The sequence below is a fragment of the Candoia aspera genome, chromosome 5, assembly GCF_035149785.1.
Source record: "Candoia aspera isolate rCanAsp1 chromosome 5, rCanAsp1.hap2, whole genome shotgun sequence".
In the NCBI taxonomy this organism is placed as follows: Eukaryota; Metazoa; Chordata; class Lepidosauria; order Squamata; family Boidae; genus Candoia; species Candoia aspera.
Window position 1 is genome coordinate 107536038 of NC_086157.1, and position 14614 is coordinate 107550651.

At 39.8% G+C, this 14614-nt stretch overlaps 1 protein-coding gene across 4 annotated transcripts in view; it reads left to right on the forward strand.

The window, feature by feature from the left end:
- LOC134499265 (N-acetylated-alpha-linked acidic dipeptidase 2-like) overlaps positions 1 to 14614 on the forward strand; it is a 169524-nt gene that overhangs the window by 92169 nt on the left and 62741 nt on the right. The gene's annotated exons all lie outside the window — the stretch shown is intronic.

Consider the following 14614-nt stretch of genomic DNA (forward strand, 5'->3'; position numbering starts at 1 on the left):
TGTTGCCTTTTGCTTTCCTTCTTTCTTGGGCTACTTCTAGTGTCTCAGCAGACAGCCATTTTACCTTCTTGGTTTTCTCTTTCTTTGGGAGGTATTTTGTTGCCACCTCCTGCACAATGTTGCAAACTTCTGTCCAGAGTTCTTCCCGGACCCTACCTACTAAGTCCAGTCCCTTAAATCAATTCTTCACCTCCACTGCATATTCCTTAGGGATATTAGTGAGCTCATATCTAGCTGATCTGTGGGTCTTCCCTAATCTCTTTAGTCTGATCCTAAATTGTGCAAGAAGAAGTTCGTGATCAGAACTACAGTCAGTTCCAGGTCTTGTTTTTACCGACTGTATAGATGTCCGCCACCTTTGGCTGCAAAGGATGTAATCAATCTGATTTCGGTGTTGTCCATCTGGTGAAGTCCATGTATAAAGCCGTCTCTTAGGTTGTTGGAAGAGAGTGTTTGTTATGCAGAGTGAGTTGTCTTGGCAAAATTCTATCAACCTATGTCCTGCTTCGTTTTGTTCTCCCAGGCCATACTTACCTGTAATTCGAGGTGTCATTTGACTGCCCACCTTAGCATTCCAGTCTCCTGTGATGAAAATAACATCTCTTTTAGGTGTGTTGTCCAGTAGGTGCTGCAGATCCTCATAGAACTGCTCTACTTCAGCTTCTTCAGCATCTGTGTTTGGGGCGTATATTTGGATCACTGTGATGTTAGATGGCTTGCCCTGAATTCGAATTGAGATCATTCTATCATTTTTTGGATTGTATCCGAGCACTGCTTTAGCCACTTTACTATTAATTATGAAGGCTACTCCATTTCTTCTGTAGTTCTCTTGTCCACAGTAGTAGATCTGGTGGTCATTTGCTGTGAAGTGGCCCATTCCAGTCCATTTCAGTTCACTGACGCCCAAAATGTCTATCTTTAATCTTGACATCTCACCAATAACCACATCCAATTTGCCCTGGCTCATAGATCTTACATTCCAGGTTCCAATGGTGTGTTGATCCTTAGAACATCGGATTCGCCGTTCACCACCAGCACCGTCGGCCGCTAGCCGTCCTTTCGGCTTTGAGCAAGCTGCGTCATCACGTCTGGGGCTAGTTGAACTCATCCTCTGTTCCTCCCCAGTAGCATTTTGACCATCTTCTGACCTGGGTGTCTCATCTTCCGATGGTTTACCGACATATCTCTGGTTGTACTGATCCATTTAGTTTTCACGGCAAGAATACTGGGGTGGGTTGCCTTTACCTTCCCCAGGGATCGCCTTTAGTCTGACCTCTCTGTCATGACCTTCCCATCTTGGGTGGCCCTTCACGGTTTAGCTCATGGCATCATTGAGGTGCTCAAGCTCCAGCACCTTGACAAGGTAACGATCCTTTGCTGAAGTATATCTGTTTTCTTCAGTTATTTATCATTATTATTGTGGATAAGTTGAGATAAGCTGCAAGTCTTTAAATTCCACCAATCGAATAAGAATATCAATTAAAAAATGGGAAAATTGGATTGTTTGGAAAAGTTCTTAATATACACATCTGTAAACAAAGTCAGGATTAAATTAAAGTAAAGATTCCCTCAAATTGAACTTGACATCTAGAGACAACATGGACATACCTGGATAGTTTTCTTGGCAAAAATACATGAGCAGTCTGCTATTGCCTCCTTCTGAGAAGCTTTTCAATTTTCCACTGTAGCCTACAGTCCTGGGATTTTGGTCATGGTCTCCCATCCAGATCCTAACCAGATCTGATCATGGTTAGTTTTATCAAAATCCTTCCAAGTTGGCCAGGTAGTACCACCAGCTGAGCTTTATCTTTTTCCTCATAGAATTACATTTTAGCTGTTTTCAGTATAGTTGGGCTAGGGAGAAGGGAACAAACAAAGGAGAGGGGAACAAACTCAAGATGGTGGCCACAAGCATGTGATTGAAGCTCCACCCCTTTTGACATGTATTGCAGCTGGGACTCTGATCATCTTGACTTTTTGTCCTCCCCTGCAGACATCCCTGAGCTGGGCTGAACTTTGATGGGACACTTGACCAGCTATCTGAAGAAGCACCCCTTTGCAGAATCACTTCAAATAGGATTGTTGTGGGGAAAATAGTGGGAGGCAGCATTATGTATTCCACTTTGAGTTGTACAAAATAAAGATGCTATATAAATCCAATAAATCATCATCATCTCTCTGCAAGCAAAGAATCTCACCTAAGTGGATTGTCACATTTCTCATTCCCCTCCTTACAAGCTGGGACTGCTGATGTTGCTCAAAGACAGTAGACATGGAAAATTCTTTAGCACTTAACTGAAGGTGGCTGATGCAAGAAACTGAATGACAGGAGTTCACTGTAATAATTTCATTTACAGGGATGTAGTTCAATGTGATTAGCCTTTTGTTTCTGCTTGGATCCCTTTTATATGACAAAGGAAGAGGGCTAAACAGCTTGGGTAAATTGAGAGCAAATAACCACCCAGGTTGTCAGATTGCTTGGCTACCAAAGGATGGAGAGTCAGTTTCCAAAGCATACTGTAAAAGAAGAAAAGAAAAAAGAAAATAAATAAGGGAGAAGGACTATGGATGTTCCTAAAATGTTTTCACAAATGTACATTGACTGTATTGGCGCAACCTGATCAGACCAAGCTAAAGCAAGATACGGGTATGTAAAAGTTATGAAGGGAGGAAATGGATGGCAAATGCACATACACATGAACACAAGACTATCCAGAGAACACAGCTGTGGAAAGGGTGGCAGGGATGGCATTTTCAGTCTTCTTACATGGAGCTTTCTGCTGTAATTCTTAGAATTATACAGTACTTCTCCCCTCTGTTATCTTGACTGTAGGGTCCTTGAGTCCCAAGTGATGACTTTTGGGAAAAGACAGTTCTCAAGAGGGCCATTCATTTCTCCAATTGCATTTGCAGCCAACCTAGGCATTTCATCAAAAGAGAGACCCCTTATTCATTGTTTCTTCACAGGCAATAGCATCTCAACTTGTTTCTGAAACATGGCTTTCTTTCATATGTAGCTTTTCATTAATGGTTGGCAATCTAAGGGACACATTTGGCACTGTGGGTTGCAGACTACACAGGCCGGTTGCCCCCCTAAAGCAGGGACTATCAGGCAGATGCTAAAGTCCATTTCTGTGGTCCTAGGAGCCCCCAGTAAAGACAATTGCTAAAAATCAGTGGCATGGTTTTCTAACAGGCAATTATATGAATTTCACAGTGACAGTCCTAAAATGAACCAAGTTTAGTTTAACAAAGAAGTTAAATAATTAAAGAAATTAAATACCCCCCTTTTCTTTTTTGGTGCCTCTAAGTTAGTGTTGACTCCTGGTGACTGCCTGGACAGGTCCCTGCAGTTTTCCTGGCAAGATTGCAGGGGTGGTTTGCCAATGCCTGCTTCCTAGGGCTGAGAGACAGTGACTCACCCCAGGTCACCCAGCTGGCTTTATTCCTCTGGTAGGACTACAGCTCAAAGTCTCCTGGTGCCTAGCCTGGTGTCTTAACCACTACACAAACTGGGTCTCAAATAAACCGTACCAAATTCCTATTAAAACCTTGGAAAATAAAGAGAATTGGACCTCTATGGGCACATCATGATCCTGTTCCTTCTGCAGCATTGCCCCATCTGCTCTGGCTTTGCTTTCTCCAAAAATTCCTGGAATGGCCTGAGCTTCAAAAAATGCCTCTTCAACTTAAAGCATCCTTCACTGCTTATTACTCTCTTTCTTGCTGTCTTGTCTTTGGCAAAGGAAAGGAAGAAAAGAAGCATAATTCTTACTTCCCTGACAGCATTCTTGAAGCCTACAAAAGGCAAAATGAAACCCTCAATTTAATACTATAATTAGTTTCCCTTATCTATGGCTTGCTAATAGGAGAACGTACATCAAAATAATGCGTGACTGATCATGTTTAAATACACACAGGTGCTGAAAATAAACCTTACAACCACAACTTTTTCTGCTATGACTTTTGCAGAGCTTGTTTGCCTTCAGTTAAAAAGATTGGGCCTTTGTAGTTTGAGATTTCATTTTTGAAATGAATGAGCCAAGCAAGCCAAAGGAGCTAATTTTTGCTTCTAAGAGGTTTGGACTCAACACTTTGCATGGGATGCAACCAAGTCCTTGATTAGAAGTAACCCAGCTGATAAAATTCAGCAGTAGGCAGTCCACCCCAGTCTTGCAAAGAGGCAATCAGTGAGGGTTCTTTCATAATGCCTCTAAATAGAAGATTAATACATTTCCAGAACTGGAACTTGGCCCATTCAACTTCTAATCAAGGGTTCTTATGAGCAACATAAACCATGGTAATGATGAACTGTGTACTATTCGTTGGTCATTGTCCTGTTTTTGATGGATTATTCTTGCATATTATTATTCTTGAAGGTTCTATCTGGAAGCTCCTAGTTTACTGTGGTTCCTCTTAAAAAAACAACAACTAAGTAGGGTTAGATCTGGTTAATACCTGGATGAGAAAAGATCAGGAAATCTCAATGTTGTAGGATGCCCTAGGAAGTTAGAAAGTTGGAAAAATATCCCAAAACTCAGTTATCTATCTATCTATCTATCTATCTATCTATCTATCTATCTATCTATCTATCTATCTATCTATCTATCTGTTTCAATTTGCATAGCCACCCATCTCAAACCAGTGACCGAAGAAAATGCCAAGTTACTTGGTTGCCAAAAAAACTGCATTGACGTGCCATTGAAATTATCAGGAACTCAGAGGAGAATTTAGATTAAAAGCAGGTGCAATGGTGAGGTTGTTGTACCAATTATAGTTCAACTGAGGTTCTTTGTAAGAGGGCTGACCCTTTAATTAACTGTGGTGGGCTGTACAGGTGAAATTTTGGGAGAGGTGACAGAAGGCTTTACCACGTTGTGCCATGCAGACAGCTGTGAGCAGTAATAGCAGCTGCATTTCCACAGAGGACTACAGCAACTGAGGCTAATAGATGTTTGGCCATGCATCAAGGAACCAGCTCCAAGAATGTTCTGGAGCAACCTGCTCACTTCTTTGTTCTGTGGCAGGAAGACCCGAGCCATTCACAGAGCTCAGGAAGTTATTGCTGCATTGTAATGCCTAGAAAGGGGAAATGATCAAATTCAGCATGGAACAATCATGTTCACTGCATTGAATTCATCTCATTTCATTGTAATTATATGTAAACTAAATTAAATCTCATCCTCTTTTTTTCACATCCAGATGTGATGGATTCAGATCCCTCTAACTTGCTAGACCAGTGTTTCTTAAAGCGTGGTCCTAAGACCACTGGGATGGCTCAGAAACACTCTCAAGTGTCCACAAAATCAAAATTATTTGCCAGCCTATCTTGAAAGATAATACAATATTAAAATCCCATCAAACAATCGTGAGAGGCTGTAGTGGCAGCGAATGCATCAATTTTAATTTTTAGTATGGTAAATATTGATATGTGTAACCCATACAAACGAAAGCTCTTTTGGGGTCCTCCATAATTTTTAAAAGTGGGAAGGGGTCCTGAGAGAGAAAAAAAATAAGGAACACTGTGCTAGATCATTTCTCAAAAGAAAGGACATGTTCAAGCAAGCCTAAACCAGAATCTACCTAAATCTACTTTCCAGGCTGAATTAGTCTTATGCTGAGTTTCATATTTGATTCTACATTAAAAGTCTTGACTGAAATAAGGTAGCACATAAAATGAATAACTCAATGCAGGCATGAATGAACAAATGCTATGAGAGTCCCTTGTCTACCAGCCTTTAAAGCTTCTGTGAGTGTAAAAGACAGGGCCTTTTCATTAGTGGCCCCCATGTGATCCTAGTTTAACTGCTGCATGTGATCCTAGTTTGAATTTTATCATGTGAAGTTTAAACTCTGAGTAACCTTATGCATTTGAATTGTAATTATATTCTAATAGTAGTCCTCACTTAACAACTATTCATTTGGTGATGGTGACGGTGCTGGGAAAACTGATTTATGACTGGTCCTCACTTAACAACCATCACAGCATCCCTGTGGTCACATGATCATGATTTGGGCGCTTGGAAATCAGTTGACATTTATGACCGTTGTATCATCCCATGGTCATGTGATCACAATTTTCGACCTTCCTGGCAGGCTTCTGGCAAGCAAAATCAATGGGGAACCTTATGATTTGCTTAATGACCACATGGTTCACTTAATGCCCACAGCGATTCACTTAATGACCACCACAAAAAGGTCATAAAATCAGATCGGATTCACCTAATGACCGCTTTGCTTAGCAACTGAAATTCTGGTCCCAATTGTGGTTGTTAAGTGAGGAATACCTGTACATTATTTTAGGGGTGTGTTTGGGTGTGCTTCATTGGACATATTTAATATTTTATGTTTTTATTTTGTAAGCAAATTTAAGATTTTGTTTTCATTTTTCAAGACAATATGACTATTCTAATAAATGGCGTCTAATAAACTAACTCTGAAACAGCTTATTTATGGTCTTATAACATATGTCAGATAGTTAGAATAGATTTACCCTTAGCTGAACCTCATGAAACAAAAATCTAAGTCTGCTGCTATTATTATATCTTATGGCAGGAAAATCTACAGGTTAATGATGCTCTGGCAAAAACAATTTCCTTCAAAACCTGCAGAGAAGTCTTTCTGGAGCTGTTTCTTGCTGGAAGAAGATACTAGCAAAGAACTTCTGACCCTTCTCTGGACTTTCTTCCATTAGTATAAAGAGGGGGGAAAAAAAACTGATGTGCAAATATAAATGGAAATGTTTTCATCATTATTTTTGGTATCAGCTGCAATCATCAGTTAGAAAGTAAAACAAATGAAACTCTTCAAACTGACATTATTTCATGTCTGCTTGCCAAAGACGTTCAACACTTCCATCACGAGAATGCAAACTGGCAGCTATCTTTGCTGGCTGTTAAGAAATATCAACAGACTACACTGAAGAAATGGGATTTGTGGGTCAGGGCACAGTGTAGTCTACTCCTTTCTCTCTCTTACATTGTAAGAAAACTCCAGTGCTGCACAACATTTACTTTATGCTTAAAGTTAACGGGTAAGCAGAAGAAGAGACTTCATTTGACTTCAGAGGCAGAAGAAATATAGTGATATACTAAAAATGTCTTTAAATACAAAATTCATTGACAGACATTTATCAATGGTTTGTTTAACCAAGTTTTTTTTAAAATAAGAGATAGTTGTCTTGATTGACATATAATGCTTTGCCATAAACCAGGTTTGTGGACTGCCATGTCTAGGTAAACCCTAAACTAATTATATTATTGCTTAAGCAGACCACTCAGTAATTTTAATCTAGGCTTCATTTGTGAATTCTTCTGAGTGTAATATGTCAAGAAATAATAATAATAATAATAATAATAATAATAATAATAATAATAATGCTTATTCTATGAAATGGGCTTGGAAGGATATGTTACAATGTATTTATCAGAAGGTAACTTCAAGTATTCCCTCAGAAGAATGATGGGAGACTCCAATAACAGATGATGATGATGATGATGATGATGATGATGATGATGATGATGATACCAATCAAAGCGAATATTTGTAGCTCAGGGTTGAACTGTGGAGTCCTTGGTGCTCTCTGAGCCTTGTTGTTTTCTTGCAGACGTTTCATTGCCAGACTAGGCAACATCTTCAGTGTGAGGAGGGAGTGGGCCTTGCTCTCTGTTGTGTGTCTGTGTGTGTGTGTGACAATAGAAAAGCCAAAAGACCAGAACACCTCCTCCCCAGCAATCAACACCCAGATATGCAAAGATTAGCACTAGGATTAACTCCAGATGAACAATTAAACAGTACATTATATCTCAATCAAAGAACTATTAACTCAGTCAGTCAACCCAGCAGCAAACAACAGCCCAATCAAGGAACTCCCAAGGAGAGAACAACACCCCCACCAACACAAGCAGGGCAAGCCACGGTATATAAACTGAGAGCAAGGCCCACTCCCTCTTTGCACTGAAGATGTTGCCTAGTCTGGCAATGAAACGTCTGCAAGAAAACAATGAGGCTCAGAGAACACTTAGGACATCATCATCATCATCATCATCATCATCATCTAATAACAGAAACCCTCTTCACACAGCAGATAGCTAAATTATGGAATTTACAACCACAAGATGTTTGTGCTTACTTTAAAAAATACTTTACCAAAATACATGGAGTCTATTGGTAGCTATGGTTCATTATATCAGAGGCAGTGTGCCTGGTCAGCACTAGTTGGTCATTAATGAAACAGAATACTCGGTTAGATAGACCTCTTGTGAATTCCATCATGGTACTTCTGAGATCCTTGTATTCCATCTATCTGATAGCATGGAAAGTATCCCTGATTCCATATCTATCTGATAGCATAGAAAATAAAGCAGAAACAGGAAAGGCGTATCTACAATGTTAATTATAGGCATTAGAATGCAGTTTGAAATTCATGAACAATCTGTGATAGCCTAGACCAGCGGTTCTCAAAGTGTGGGTTGAGATCCTTTCAGGGGGTCCACAAAGCCTAACAAATAAAGATGTTAGAATTTCTCAGTTTTAATTTCTAATTAATTAGTATTTAATTAATTTAATTGTAAACCATCCAGAGTCCCTCTTCTTGGGGGAGATGGGTGGTGGTAAAATTTGAAAAATAAATAAAATAAAATAATACAGTAAATATCAATAGATATAACCCACATAAAGCAAAGCTTTTTTGGGTCCTCATTCATTTTTAAGACTGTGAAAGGGTCCTGAGACCAAAATGTTTGAGAACTGCTGGCATAGACGTTCAAGAAATCAAAAGCTGCACAATCCATTGATGTGTTTCTTTTCAGCTTCGAAGGCAAAAAAAATCAGTTTTCCTCTATGCAGCATGGCACCCCACAAACTGGTTAGCCACAGGATGTTTATGACTGTTGCTACTCTCACCAAATCTGCCTGGCCTTTCCCCTCTCCCAGGTGCAGTGTCACAGTACATTGACCAAGAGTTAGCTACATAGGATATTTCCCATGAGGATGTTCTCAAAAAGGCATTGTCCTCTTCCTCAATCGCCAGCTGTAATCTCTACAGACCTTTTGTCTCATGCAGCAACTATCTTTAACGCATATTTGCAGTATACTATAAATCCAATTTATTTAACTGGCTACTTCTCATGGGAGAATGAACAACTAAGCAGATATCCAGACCCAAATTAACTGCTCTGTTTAGGAATAAAAAGATGCCTGATTTATTTATGAAAATGTGTGATGGGGCCAGGATCATTCCTTTTTTACTTTTTCTTTTCACAGCAATCTGTCTTGCACCTTCTCAGCAGCATAGGGATCTCTGCAGTGACTGGTTCTTCTCTGCAGCATTTCTTGGAATGACCATGTGATTGTGCAATGTTGCAAGATCTTGCAGTGCGTTCAGGAATTGCTGCAAAGGAAAATAAGACTGCAGAGAGCCCAGCACTGCTGGGAAACCGTGGGGCATTATTGTTGTGAAAGAAAGAATGGCAGAAGAACCTCAGACATATTGTACAAGCTCAGAAGGGTATCAGATATATTTCATCCCAAGGAAGACTAGCTGGACTTCATTCCTGTTATGTTCATCTTACCCTACATCTGCTGGGACCAAATAGCCCCAACCCAGCAAGATTGGTGAGCACATTCTTATATCCCTAATTCCTAGTCTTCCTGTGCATCTCCTATTGTATGCTTGTTTGTGGGTCACAGATATTGACTGACAAGAGACGCAAATCACAGAAGGAAAGCTGGCAAACCGTAACGTGGAAAAAAAAGGGGTAATCCCAACTGTCAGGGAAACATTGCTTTTTGGGAGATCAGTTGAATCAAGCTTGGGAATAGAGCTTGATTTAGATGGGGTTGCCATCCCCCTAAAATTTTAGGATTCCCTCTGAGTTTGTTGAATGAAACTTTCTCTTACTGAGGTAGCAGTGTCTTAACCAACTTTAGCTACAACTGAAAGCAGGTATCTAATTTCCTGACTGGATAAGCTTTTCTCTGGAAAAGGCTCTAATGCTGGGAAAGGTGGATGGAAAGGGAAGAAGACAACCAGCAGCAAGGTGGAGGAACTCAATTATGGTGGCAATAGGGGCACCATAGGAAGACCTGAAGGACCAGGTTAGGGATAGACCATCTTGGAGAAAATCTACCTTTGTGGTTGCTAGGAGTCAAGAACGACTTGATGGCACTTATCAATCAATCAATCAATCAATCAATCAGCTATCAGTCTGTGGACAGTCTGCCATCAAGGAGGTGAAATTTGGGTAATTTCATGGGAGGTCTTCCTTTGGGTAACATCCTGGGTTTTGATTCCCTAAGACCCATTTCCTTTCTTTGCTTTGTGATGGAACTCTAATAGGACCAGCAGCCCCCAAGGATTCCTTTTTCTGCCTGCTTCCACATTTGATTTTCATTTTTCTATGACCATGAACTGAGCTCTGTGATTTACCTACTTGGTATAAAGTCATCAGCAAGAGACAGCACTTGATTTAGAGCTATACTGTTTTGAGAGCTAGGAAGATATTGGAAAGGATGACACAATCCTTTCCAGGTTTAAGTGACTACAACAGCCATGGAGATGTATTCTGCCTTGATCAGTGGGACAGCAGCTTCTGTTTTGCCACCAGTTGGGTTTGATTTACTTTGCTCTACTTACATGTGAGTGGCTTCTTCTGCTGATATCAGAAAGGGATGGGAGGGGGAGGATTCCATGGAAGAAATGCTGATCACCCAGAAACGCACAATATATTGTTACCTTGTAAAATATTGCACTTAATTAATTTTATAGCCTGTGGCTGGCTGCCAACACAGGTTCTCCTTTTAAAATTCAACCTTGCTAATGCCTTGTGGGAATGTGGATACCTTTAGTCTACACTTTGGAGTAGTGGGAGGGCTGCAATTCAGTGGCTGAGCATGGACTGTAGGTTGTACCCAGACACAGTTGCAGATTCAATGGAGCAAATGCTCATTCAGTGCCGAGATTTGAACAAGGAGCTTTATGCAACAGTACACAGTTGTCCCAAGTGGTGAGGTACCCTTAATAAAGGCTAGAATCATGCACACTCCACAGACCTGATTGTCTTTCTTACCTAATGCCATTCAAATAGATGAAATACAATTTGCTTCTGAAATGTCTTCCAAGGAGCAAGGAACATTAGTGAATTTTCTCATGGGTGAATGTTGCTCTTCTTGCACTTAGTTAGTTAGAATGCTCCCAAAGGTTGTGTCTCTCATCTTTCACTGAACAGCCTTCTTCCAACAGGGTTCAGTGGAGCTTCCCACATTGCAATTAAATTCCAAGGAAAGATAATTTCAGATTGGAAAGTGGAAGCATCCGGGAAGGCATCAGAATAATGGAAAGGCATGTAACTGAAAACAGTGTCATTGAGAAACCTTCTACCACCTTCAACAAGTAAACTCATACCCCCAAGAGAAATGAGAAATAAATTCTCAATTGCCTTAAAACAGTGTTTCTCAAACTTGGCATCTTTAAGATGTGTGGACTTCAACTCCCAGAATTCCCAGCCAGCAAGGCTGGGAGGTGAAGTCCACACATCTTAAAGCTGCCAAGTTTGAGAAGCACTGCCTTAAAGGAACAAAGCAGAAAAATACGAGCTTGAAGACAATAGATGGTCTGAAACCAAAATAAAAATGTAGCCCTCCTTGCCTACCTCCCTTTCTCAGAGCTTAGCCAGCTACTGGGGGAGAGTGAGGTTGTCTTGCAAGAGAATTTTGCATTAAACTCATGAATTGAACTCAGGGTTTTCAAATTGCACTACGGTCATAAGCAGTAGCCCCTGTGTGAAGGCGGGTCAAAAAGATCAAGACGATGGTTGCAGCAGTGCAGTTGAAGCCCCTCCCCTTTTCTACATGCATCAATGTTGCACACATGTACAAACGGGGAGGACTTTGTGCTGCTATGATTGTCATTTTGACTTTTAAACCTCTCCCTCCAATGTACAAAGCCAGACATAAGTTGTTCACCCAGTGCTAAAGACGTAAACCATATCGCCTGCCTGCCTGCCTGCCTGCCTGCCTGCCTGCCTTCTCCACAGTCTTCAAGAACTTCAGGACAATTTAAAACAAGCTTGCCATAGAACATTTTGGAGAAAGCTGTCACCTTATTAAGATATATAAATTTAATGTCACTAAAGGTTGAGATCATGGAGGAACATATCTCGATAACTGACTCTATGGTCGCTTTTCTATGCACTTGGACTGTCTTCTTTCTTCTAAATTGGTGAATAAAGAACCAAAAAACCCCCAAACAGCTGATTCAGGACACAATAATCTAACTGAGAAGCAAAACGGAGAAGAAAAATAATATTTTTTTTTCCTTGGGACAATAGGAGTGGAAAAACTCCATGTAAGCAGGACTTCAAAGAAAACATATAAGGAGAAAATCACCAGGGGAAAAAATCTTTTGAAGTGAATTTCATGGTTCTGAAAGTTTCAAAAAACAGACTAATACAAGTATATGAGAATACAGTAGTCTTGGTGCTTTACTTAGATCATTGTTTCTCAACCTTGACAACTTTAAGATGTGTGGACTTCAACTCCCAGAATTCCCCAGCCAGCACACTGGCTGGGGAATTCTGGGAGTTGAAGTCCACACATCTTAAAGTTGTCAAGGTTGAGAAACATTGACTTAGATTGCCACTTCCCCATTTTCACCAGTTCCAAGCAATGTTTACAGCATATGAATAGAACAGTTCCATCCAAAAGCTGAATGACAAAAACAAAGAGGGTGGTCGTCTCTTTAGTAGTTCTTGATACTCCACCCACTTGCTTCTTTCATCTGTTTCCTGGATTAATCAATGGCTCTGTTTTCTTACATCATAAACTGTATTTGAAGGAAACTGCTAGTTTGCAGGCGCAGAATCTGTAGCATGGGCGCTCTTTCTGAATCGGAACAGCACCAAACCAATTTCTACTTTTGAAGGTGCTGTGCTAGATTAAATTGATCAAAATAAGATTTAGACATTAAATATTCAGAGGAAATTATGCTCTTAAATATGTATTTGGTAAGAAAATGTGGATTAAATATATTTAGGTATTTTGAAAGATGTAAGGAAACAGTGAACATGGTAGGAGATTTAAGGAAACATTGAGTTAAGAGATTTTAAGGATAATTAAGTAAGAGGTTGAAGGAAATATAAGATTTAAGGAAACAGTGAAGTAGACTAACCTCTTGTCTTTGCTAATTTCAGTGTTGTGTTTCCTGCATATTGATCATTCTTCTTTTAAATTGTTGCACTATAAGGCTTTCATATTATAATGGTCTTGTAGTAGCGTTTACTAGAAGAAACAAGACATAAATATTTATACAAATTAGCAGAAGAGAAATTATTTGGGATGTTACATGATTTTATATTGATGATGAATGAACTCGTGCTAACTGTAGCTGATTTAACAGACCACAATTAAGCAAACTTCAGGATTCTACAATTCCACCTCCTTGTCTCTGCCCCTATTTGAATATATACAATACAGTATTCTGGTGAAACAATTCAGATCGGTGGGTCAGTTCCCCCAATTTCTAACTTTGAAGCACAGCCTATATAAATGCATCTTTATCTCTTTATGAAAGCCACAGCTTTCATGCCCATTTCCATTCAGTTTCCTGGTTGGTTGCAGCTGTCTATAACGGAAATGATTCCAGATAGGATCTTAGTCTTAATGAAATTTTGGGGAAGGAGTATGTGCATAGCAGTAATTCAATAACTTCTTACGTGAAGTATTTTCATCCCATTATTACTGAGAAGGACAATCAAAAAGAAAAATAAAGATCCTCCCCTTCTTTTTTTTTTGTGCCACAAATGCAAATTTAGACCAAAACTTTATTTTTTACATCACAATTTTAACGCATTAATCTATCTGTGGAATCCCACCTATTTAAGCTAAATTCAGGGAAGAAATCCAATCTAGGATGTGAAATAATATTTCTTTGTGGGAAGCTTCAATCACCAGTCACTGTATTATTTTACTTTTCTGCCAGTAGCAAATTCCTAGTTAGCTTTTCTAAAAAATATGTGCCATTGTCAAAACCACTGTGAGATGTCTATTAAAAACACTGAACACACAGAGTTGCTTTTAAAAAAAAACGTATGCCCTGAACCCCTGTTTCACACAAAGGATCCCCAAAATTTGAAACCATAGCAAACATATTACACCAAAAAGCTGGTATGGCAGAGGGGCTACCTTCACTTCTGCTGTGGATTCATGAGGTGGTTGGGACAAGGCATTCTTTCATACCTTCAGCCTTTCTATCTGCAGTAAAGGAGAATGATACAATTGACCTATCTTAGGCATGTGAAGATTGATTGGTTGATTATGTGTCAACAAGATGTTTTCAACTCCTAGAAACCACATAGATAGATTTCCTCCATGACGATTTATCCCTAACCTGGTCTTTCAGGCTGTCCAATGGTGCCTCCATTGCAACTGTGACAGAGTCCACCCATCTTGCTGCTGGTTGTCCTCTTCTCCTTCCTTCCACCTTTCCCAGAATTAGAGACTTTTCCCTAGAGCTAGAGCTCACATAACATATCCAAAGTAGGATAATTTGGGCCTGGTCATTTGTGCCTTGAGTGAGACCTCCAAGTTCATTTGTTCAATGATCCCTTTGTTTGCT